This window comes from Thalassophryne amazonica, chromosome 21 (assembly GCF_902500255.1).
Source record: "Thalassophryne amazonica chromosome 21, fThaAma1.1, whole genome shotgun sequence".
NCBI classification, from domain to species: domain Eukaryota; kingdom Metazoa; phylum Chordata; class Actinopteri; order Batrachoidiformes; family Batrachoididae; genus Thalassophryne; species Thalassophryne amazonica.
Window position 1 is genome coordinate 24,163,155 of NC_047123.1, and position 9,862 is coordinate 24,173,016.

Genomic DNA, 9,862 nt, shown 5'->3' on the forward strand with positions numbered 1-9,862 from the left:
AATCGAACAAGCATAATGATATTTTTCATAATGCAACCTGTCAAAACTTCCTCACAAAGTGTTTCTTCGATTCCCATCCATTGATCTGTTGTCATTTCTCCATTTTCTTCCATCCCCGGTCAGTCTTTTCTGCTCCGCAGTCACAGCAGCCCAGTTCCAAGCTACACTTGAGCTACAACCCGAAATGATGTGCCACCATCTGTCCTTCTCTCATTAAAGTCAAGCATATGTTAATACGGCCTCTCTGCAGCCTTCGTGTGGCGCTGCTAAGTCAAGGACAAAATTGAATTGGTGCAGGAGATTGCATCTTCCTGTACGCCCAGCATTCTGACTACATTACGCCCCTTCATATTTGTCTCTTCTACTCTCAAATGTTCACGAATCTCTGTACTTCTGACTTCCTGATATAAATTCTCCACCATTACTGCATATATATATCAGACTTTTGCAGTGACAGTCACATTTTGTTGGTGGGAGCAGAGTGCTGTAGTTTGTATGGAGTGTGTGAGCCCTTTTTGTTTTTTTTTGGTTCCCTTTCCTCCAAGCTACAAGTATAGTTTCTCCAGCCCACAAACGAGCTGTCACAGCGAGCTGAAGTGAGGTTTCCAGTGCCTGAACAAATTACTGAACGGCAGCACTCGGCGAGTCGAACAGCATTTCCAGTGATCAGTACCACTGGCAAGTTGTCAGCACTCAGATCAACAGCAAAACTGAGCGCCATCGGGGACAGTATGGGAGTCTCTAAACAGCCCCTGAATGCAAGAAGAAAACCGCCGTCGCTATTTCTGCTTCGGAACGGGTAACAAGGTTTGTATCTTCTGATACAGCCGTTTCAAAATGTGAGGATCAATTAAAATGCAAACGGTCTTCGCTGCAGTTGTTCGAGATTGCGCGCAGGCTGAGAGACGCGTCTTGAATTGTTAATCGAAACAGCAGTTTCAGCAATAGAAATACTTCCTCCTTGTAGCATCGGTAAATCAGCGCAATTTTCAGCGACCTTTGGGAAATTGGCAAATCAGCCTGGAACTAAACCATACACTGATTGCAACTTGCCTAGATGAAAGTCAGTGCCCCCCCAACCCCCCAGCTGTCACAGTCAGGTGAATTATGGGCATCCCCTTGACGTCCTAGGTGCTGGATTACGCCGACAAGAATGCAAACCCAAAGTAGGGTTTGTTTGATACGGTTATTCTAGTGGTACCCAAGGATACTCCAAAGCATTCTTGCTCAAGACATCTACTCATTGCCTTAAATCACTGCTTAGTGTCCAAGTCTCAGCCACACAGTAAGATGGGTAGGACCAGGACCATAAAGACTTGGACCTTTGTTCTCTTGCTAAGATACCGACACCACCAAAACACCTCTGTCCATTGACCTGATGACTCTCCAAAGGCACCTCTTGGCCTCAGACATGTGCATCATTGAGATAAGAGAGCATTTCTACAAATTCAATAATTTTGCAGCATACAGATACTTCTGGTGGCCAAATCCAGGAAATCATTGAAAACATGGATCTTAGACTACATCCAAATGTACTTACTAGCATACAATAGTCAGCAAAACACAGTATGCACAATCTGTAGATTATCCAGATACTCTTGAAATTTGCAATAGGGGAACCATATGCTGATGATCTACTACATCCATAGTATGCAGGTGGGCTACACTACACTATCCCATGATGCAGTGGGAGCATGATAACTGAACAACTGCCCAGGAAAATCCAAAGATGGACAAACATCAATGGGTGGAGTGATACACTCCATAATACAATATGTATGGCAATACTTAATGCCATTGCTTTTCACAGTAATTATGTAGAAATTAACCTGTGGTAAATGTTTTGCTTGAAAGAAATGGATTTAGAATATTTTATCAATTTCTGTTTCTTCTGCAAGAGAAAACTATTTGATACAGGTATATGACTGTTGTGATACGTGATGTATCATTCCACCCCAAATGACAAGTGTAGTAACATGAGGGGCCGGGGTAAAAAGTTAAAACAGAAATTATTGCAGCATATGCATCATCTGTAAGCACCCGGGTCAAAGAACAGGTAAAATGATGGAGGGAAAGTACGTCCGAATTGTGTCCCTATTACTATCTCGCTTACTTCTAGTGCATACTACAGTAAATGTGGCGTAGTACAGTATGTCCGAATTGTGTCCCCATTACTAGGTCGCCTACTTCTAGCGCATACTAGAGTAAACATGGTGTAGTACAGGACATCCAAATTGTGTCCCCATTACTAGCTCGCCTACTTCTAGCGCATACTAGAGTAAACAGGGTATAGTATGTGCTAACCGATGGTAGGTATATTGGGTATTTGGATGCAGAGTTGATGTTGATCCAGGACCATCGCCATCCCAGATGCTCAGATTCTGATTCACTCAGGTGTTCCAATCAGGGTCTCCACTGGTTTCACAACATAGATCGTTTATGTGGTCTCCAGTTTCATCTATGGTTTAAATTTTTTTTGCCGATATGGAACAGGTCATTGTCTGAGGTAATGTGGTGTGTTGACAACTGGATTAGTGAAAGAAGCCTGTGGTGCTGACACCTGCGCCGCTACACCCGTGAGTGCAAATGGTTGACTGTGGCAGTTGCAAAATGGACTATGCTTGAAGACTGGACCTGAAGACCCAATCCCCTCCCCAGCCAACCGGTGATGTCCTGGATGTCTGCGTGGACTTAATACTCAAAAATCTTGCTGTTCCTCTGTATTGTTAAAAATGTTTTTTATTATGACCTAATAATAATAATAATAATAATAATAATAATAATATTATTATTAATATTAATATTAATATTAATATTATTATTAATATTATTAATATTATTATTATTAATATTATAATAATAATAATAGTCGTCCCTTTGAGTCTGGTCTGCTTGAGGTTTCTTCCTCAACATCATCAGAGGGAGTTTTTCCTTACCACTGTCACCTGTGTGCTTGCTCTAGGGGTTGGTAAGGTTAGACCTTATTAGTGTGAAGCGGCTTGAGGCAACTTTGCTGTGATTTGGTGCTACATAAATGAAATAAATTAACGAAGTCCAAATTTGATTGCACAAATTAGTCACAGCCAATCAGAGTCCCTACTGACGTGCACATAAAGGTGATTGGTCAGGTTTCTCATCTGGGGTGAAGAGGTCGCAGTTCGTTTGGATATAGGGTGAAAGGGGAGGAGTATAAAGCGCCAGATCACAACAAAAGCCATCTCAAGGCGCCTCACACAGAACAATTCAACATAAAAATTTACATAAATACTTAAATCAAATACATAATTAAAAACAGAAGTAAAATAATAAAACAGATAAAAAATAAAAACTATTCATAAGAAAGAGAATAAAATAGGTTTTAAGTCTTGACTTAAAAATGTCCACGGACTCCGACTGCTTCACGGTCGCAGGAAGACTGTTCCACGGAGCAAGTGCACAATAAGAAAATGCTCTTTGACACACTGACCTTCTTCACCCTGGGAACACAGAGGTGTCCCGCATCCTGCAACTGCAAAAGCCAGGCCGGCACGTAAGGTTCCACCAGATCAGCCAGATAAGATGGTGGGTTTACTGTAAAATAACTGACTCTAAATGCAGGGAAAAAAATCAGTCTCCGATGAAAATTTTTTCCAAACTGCTGTTTTATGTGTGCGTCCTCTGCTGATGTACCGCTCCCATTTGACTTTTTTCTTTAAATCCCAAACACTGTTCATACCAAATAGTCCCTGCAGCAAGGCTTTAAAGCTCAGCCCTCCTTCAGATTACACACACACACACACGCGCACACACACACCTGTCTACAATTTAAAACTATCAGTATTCTGCTCATCACCATTCCTCTATGCTCCAAATGGTTCCTCAGTCTCAGCATTCTTTTTCTTTTCGTTGGTTAAATCTCAATGATGTTTTTATTTGTCCAAACAGGTAATGGTGATGGGACAAAAATGATTTTCATGAATTTTTAAGACAAATTCTCTCTCATTATGTTAAAAAAATGGCACAGAAGCATTAATTTGCAAAACAATCAATAACATCTGTGCTCATCATATAATCTCGGTGATTAGCAAATTTTTATTTGCCATTAAAATGTTCCTGTATTTTTTTTTTTTTAAATCCTGTGCTTAATTATTCCATATAATCAGAGAAAATATTTTTTTTCCATCATCATGGACAAAATACAGTTGTATGCAAAGGTTTGGGCACCCTGATGATTTCCATGATTTTGCTTTATTGGATCAGCAATTTCAGTTAAATATATCATATAGCAGACAAACACAGCGATATCTGAGAAGTGAAATGAAGTTTATAGGATTTACATAAACTGTGTAATTCTTTAAACATATATTGACTGGAATCCATATGACCCTCAACCTTTACAAGATTCCCAGTACCTGCACTGGCCACACAGCCCCACAGCATGATGGAACCACCTCCAAATTTTGCTGTAGGTAGCAGGTGTTTTTCTGGGGCAGAGTTTCTGGCCAACAAATGCAAACGGTAGAAAGGAAAGTTATAACTGACATTTTATTTAAAGTGGATGTTTCCAATTGGTTGTGAGTTGATGAATAAAATGTAGACTGGCTGCTTCCTATTAGAGATAACTAAAATTGTCTTTGTGGTTGAATTTACGTTATGCTACATTTCTTTAAAATGATACATACAGCATCTTTGACATAACTTTAACAATCTCACCACAAGAACCAGCATAAAACATTCTCAAATAACAACATAAATATTTATCATTATAGTTCTCCCAGAATCATTTGCATTGCTGTGAAATGAAGTCATCCTGATGACTGATACTAGTGCAAGAAAATGATTTTCTCTCCTGCAATTTAATTTTTTTTTAAACGGTCCCACATTATTTTAGATGTTCAAATGTCATTAGGAAAGATTTTATGACCCCCCCCCCCCCCCCCAAAAAAAAGCCTACAGAACAAATTGCTCATCTCTATCCACTCACCTGCTCCAGGTTTTTCTTCATATCACCCGTTTACACAATGAATTACTTTACCCATTTGTTAGAAATTATAAAATCTTCAGTACACAATCACAGGTGTTTAAAAATGAATTATCTTCAATGATGCAGGAGGATGTCTGCTCCTGCAGGATTGTGCAGGAGGAGCTGCATAAATTATGAAATATAGCTGGTGAAACAGTTCTTTTGGAAATGAGCACATGCAGGCGGAATTGTTTTGATCGCGATGAATATTGTAATGCACCTTGTGTGCATTTCTGTGCAGCGCATGGCAATACAAGTGGAAAAATAAATGAATAAATGTATAGATAAATATAATGCCACTAGTATTCACCTCCAGCAGGGTACCTGCTTTGATTTTAGTGTACTGCAGTTTGTGTGGCTGAAATCTAAAACTCATCAAATGTGAACGCTGCTTCCCGCTTCCCCCGGCGGCACTTGGCCAAAACAAGAGTTTAATTTCCGTAAGAGGCCGGGTTTGTGTTTTCATGAAAGCAGATGCTACATAAAGCTGCACTCATCGATTGAAGCATAAATGTAAAACCGCCATATATTACGCAACTGGCACTAAACAGGGAGCTGCTGCAACTAATGCGCTTCAGTGAGAGGTTTAAATGTGCTTCCCGAGAGGGCAATGTGGAGCTTTTTTATTTTATTTATTTCTTCATTTATTTTAAGTGGGGCGGAGTTCAGGAACATCAACAGTAATCTGGTTTCCAAAGCTCTTTGCCACCCTCTTCTGAAATAAATTGTCGAGATCATTATCTCAGCAGAATTATTTATGATGCACATCACTGTTTCCACTGCGAGACTACATATGATAGTTCAAAGGGGAAAATGTGGAATAATGTATGCTTTAAAAATGAATGCAACTTGTGCTCGGGTGTGGCTTTATTAATTAATTTTACTTTTATTTATTGGATTATTAATTTTTTGACAGATGCAGCTTATACTCTGCTGCAACTTGTATGTTTTTTTTTTTTCCTTTTCAGTATATAATACACTAAAAGTTAGCGGTTAGCTGTAACTCCCACAGTTTTTTGTTTTTTTTTGCGGTTTCGTTATGAAAGTTAACATTTCTGTTAGCGGATTAGCGGTTATCAAAGCTAACTTTTCAGTTAGCTGTAATTCACGCTAAATTTTTTAGCAGTTTATTGGTTTATCATTATATAACAGTTAACTTTTCAGTTAGCAGATTAGCAGTTATCAAAGGTAACTTTTTGGTTAGCTGTAATTCATGCTAACTTTTTTAGCGGTTTATTGGTTTTAGCATTATATAACAGTTAACTTTTCAGTTAGCGGATTACCAGTTAACAAAGCTAACTTTTAGTTTAGCTGTGCCCACCTCTATCTATTGATACATATATAGTAGATTTTTTTTTTTTTAAACCAATGTGACATGCAGAAGTGTGGTTTCTATGGGTTTTTTTTTTCCTCCATCACAATGGGGTTTTTTTTTTAAAGATGAAACTTGTACAGCAGTGCAACTTGTGTGTGTGTGTGTTTTGTTTTGTTTTTTTACTTTGTTGTGACTTATGTTCTCTTCCAAAGCTTTTATTTATTTATTTTGACAGATGGGACTTGTTCCCTGGTGTAACTTGTCTGGCTTTGGTTGTTGTTGCTGTTGTTGTTGTGTTTTGTTTTTATCTCCTCAGTGCATTTTTTGACTGATGCAGCTTTTACACCAGTACAACTTGTGTTTTTATTTTTTTTTTTCTGCTCTCTTCACAATGCATTTAATTTTTTGGCAGATACAGTTTATACTCTGGTGTAACTTGTATGGTTTTTCATATTCACAATCTATTTATTTGATTTTTTACTCAGTGACATTTGTTAAATTTTTTTTTATTTTTTATTTTTTGCAGTATAACAAATTTCATCAATAAATAAATAAAGATGTTAGTTTTTTCTGCTTCCTTCAGGATGCCTTTATGCGTCCCCGGTGTGTAGAACCAACTAGTTTTTAAAGTCGTTTATACATTCAGCAATTTGACTTTTAAATGCTTATAGGTCTGCCATGTTTTTATTTATTTATTCTTGCTATTCATTTTAACTTCTTAAGTCTGTTTTATTTGTTTTTATTAGTTTTATTGTTGTTATATAATGTTTGTTGTTGTGTTTTTTTTTTTTTAATGGACTGCTCAAATGTAATTGCCCCTTGTGAGATTAATAAAGTTGTTGATTGATTTGAAAAATTTAAAAATAAGTTTGCACTTTTTTAGTGTATACAAAAGTCACAATTTACTATTTTGAAATGGATGCATAGTTTGTAAGACGTGTCTATGCCGTGAGTCACAGTCCAGTGTAGAGGTGGGCGATACCGGGAATTTTGGTATTGATCCAATACCAAGTAAATACAGGCCCAGTATCGCTGATACCGATACTTTTTCATATTTAAGCTTCATAAATCCAAAGGATCCAAAAGACCTAGGATAGAATTTTGCCAAACACTGTACGTGACAGCAAAATACTTTATCACAATCAACATTTTTGTTTAAAAAAAAATCACTCAACACAACTTAAAACAAAATCTCCTGAGGTAGAGGGCTGACAAACCACAATACAAGGGTGCGCTGCTCCGTGTTGTGTGACACAGCACAGCGCTGCTCTTACAGACAGAGAGTAGACTTTGATGAATCTGCGTGCGCAGCAGTCAGTGCGTGCGGGAGAGAAAAAAGCTTGAGTATCGATCTTTTTACACGAGGATCGTTCCATATCAATACCAGAGTTGGTATCGATATTAGGATCGATCTGCCCACCTCTAGTCCAGTGTGAAAGCTGGACGTCTCCACTATGAACACATTGTCATTGATCAGAAGCAATAAAAGAAAAAAGTATCCAAATACTTATGGACCGGACTGTACATACAACTGTATAACAGGCTGATTGTGACACATGACATTTTTCCACAGGAATCAATCTGTGTGCGCAAACAGCATGGGGCTACCTATTTTCTGCACCGTCGTAATCATTTGTAAATTATTAAACCTGTGTGTCAGGCAGGGAAATTTACTTTGACTGGCGAATAAATTACATATTTGACAGTGACGAATGTAAACAAACTGTGCAGGAAGCAGAGACTGTGGCATCACTCGTGGGTACGTTTGATATAGAACATGTTCACGGATTCAGATCTGTCGTTTTTGCCGGCGGTGCTTCTCATCACCTGCGTCTGATTTAACAGGTCTTTGGTTTAACATACAAAAACACAGTCATTAGTCATCTCCCACCAGAAACACCCCACAGCACACACGCGCGCACACACACATACCTGCGTGCACACAAGCCCCCAGGGGCCCCATCTAATGTTCCGAGTAAAGGTGCAAGCACACATTATAAATCACCGTTGGTCTCTTAATGGCTTGCTGCTGATGGCTTTTGTGTAAATAACAGCCGACGATATTTTTGATTACATCAGCAAGAATTGCAGAGCAAGTTTGTAGAAACGGGTTTCTGTCTGTGCTGCAGAAATTAGTGTTGAGATGCTCTTGAGCCAGGGGGCGGAGTCGTTGCAATATGTTAAATTATATAAAATGATTACACTTGGCCTCAGGTCTTTTTAAAAACTCCAAAGACATGGCACGTAAATGGAATGTGTTTCCGTAGATGCTTCATTGCTTTACAATGATGCATCACACACACACACACAGACACACACACCCCTCCCCTTCACCTGCACGCTACCATCGATTAGTGTCCACAGATAGTGACATCACTCTGTCTGTGGATGCAGGGAATCCTGCTGTGTTGGTTCTGTTGTATGTCACAGCAGCCTTTGACACTGTGGATCACACAGTACTTGTTTCCTGGTTAGAACATCTTGTTGAATTTGTGGTGCTGTACTTATATAAAAGTGAAGATCCTGAATATAAGACACCAGTTTTTTTCAGGTGTTTCCTGTGTTTGTCTCTGGGTGGACCTGGTGAACTGTCCAAGGTGGGGAAAACAAAATAGTGAAGATCCTGAATATAAGACACCCTTCTTTGGGTGTTTCCTGTTTGCCCATCTCTGTGTGGACTGGTGACCTGTCCAAGGTGTGTGTGTGTGTGTGGGGGGGGGGGGGGGGGGGGAAGATCCTGACTATAAGACACCCTTTTTTCAGGTGTTTCCTGTGTTTGTCTCTGTGTGGACTGGTGAACTGTCCAAGGTGGGGAAAACAAAATAGTAAAGATCCTGAATGTAAAACACCCTGCTTCGGGTATTTCCTGTGTTTGCCCATCTCTGTGTGGACTAGTGACCTGTCCAAGGTGGGGACAAAAGTGAAGATCCTAAATATAAGACACCCTTTTCCAGGTGTTTCCTGTGTTTGTCTCTGTGTGGACTGGTGACCTATCCAAGGTGGGAAAACAAAATAGTGAAGATCCTGAATGTAAGACATCCTTCTTCAGGTATTTCCTGTTTGCCCGTCTCTGTGTGGACAAGTGACCTGTCCAAGGTAGGGGAAAAAAGTGAAGATCCTGAGTATAAGACAGTTTCTTCAGACATTTTCTGTGTTTGCCTGTCTCTGTGTGGACTGGTGACCTGTCCAAGGTGGGGAAAACAAAATAGTGAATATCCTGAATGTAAGACACCCTTCTTCGGGTATTTCCTGTGTTTGCCTGTCTCTGTGTGGACTAGGGTGGGGGAAAAATGAAGATCCTGACTATAAGACACCATGTTTTTTTTCAGGCATTTCCTGTATTTGTTGGTCTTTGTGTGGATTTGTGACCTATCCAAGGTGAAGGGGGGGGAAAAAATCAGTCTTGGATTCAGACTATGTATACATATCAGGTCAAAATTTTGACCTCGGCCCATGATCTTGACTTTTAACCAATTTTTCTCAAAATAAAATGACTTTGTTCTTGGCTGGCATTTCACCAAGATTGGTCCAAATTGGATCAAAAC

At 39.3% G+C, this 9,862-nt stretch overlaps 1 long non-coding RNA gene across 1 annotated transcript; it reads left to right on the forward strand.

Annotated features, from left to right (window-relative positions):
• The first annotated feature begins 9,405 nt into the window (after positions 1 to 9,405).
• On the forward strand, positions 9,406 to 9,862 carry LOC117503182. The gene is made up of 2 exons (XR_004558510.1): positions 9,406 to 9,508; positions 9,696 to 9,862. It is a non-coding gene; the product is annotated as an uncharacterized LOC117503182 (long non-coding RNA).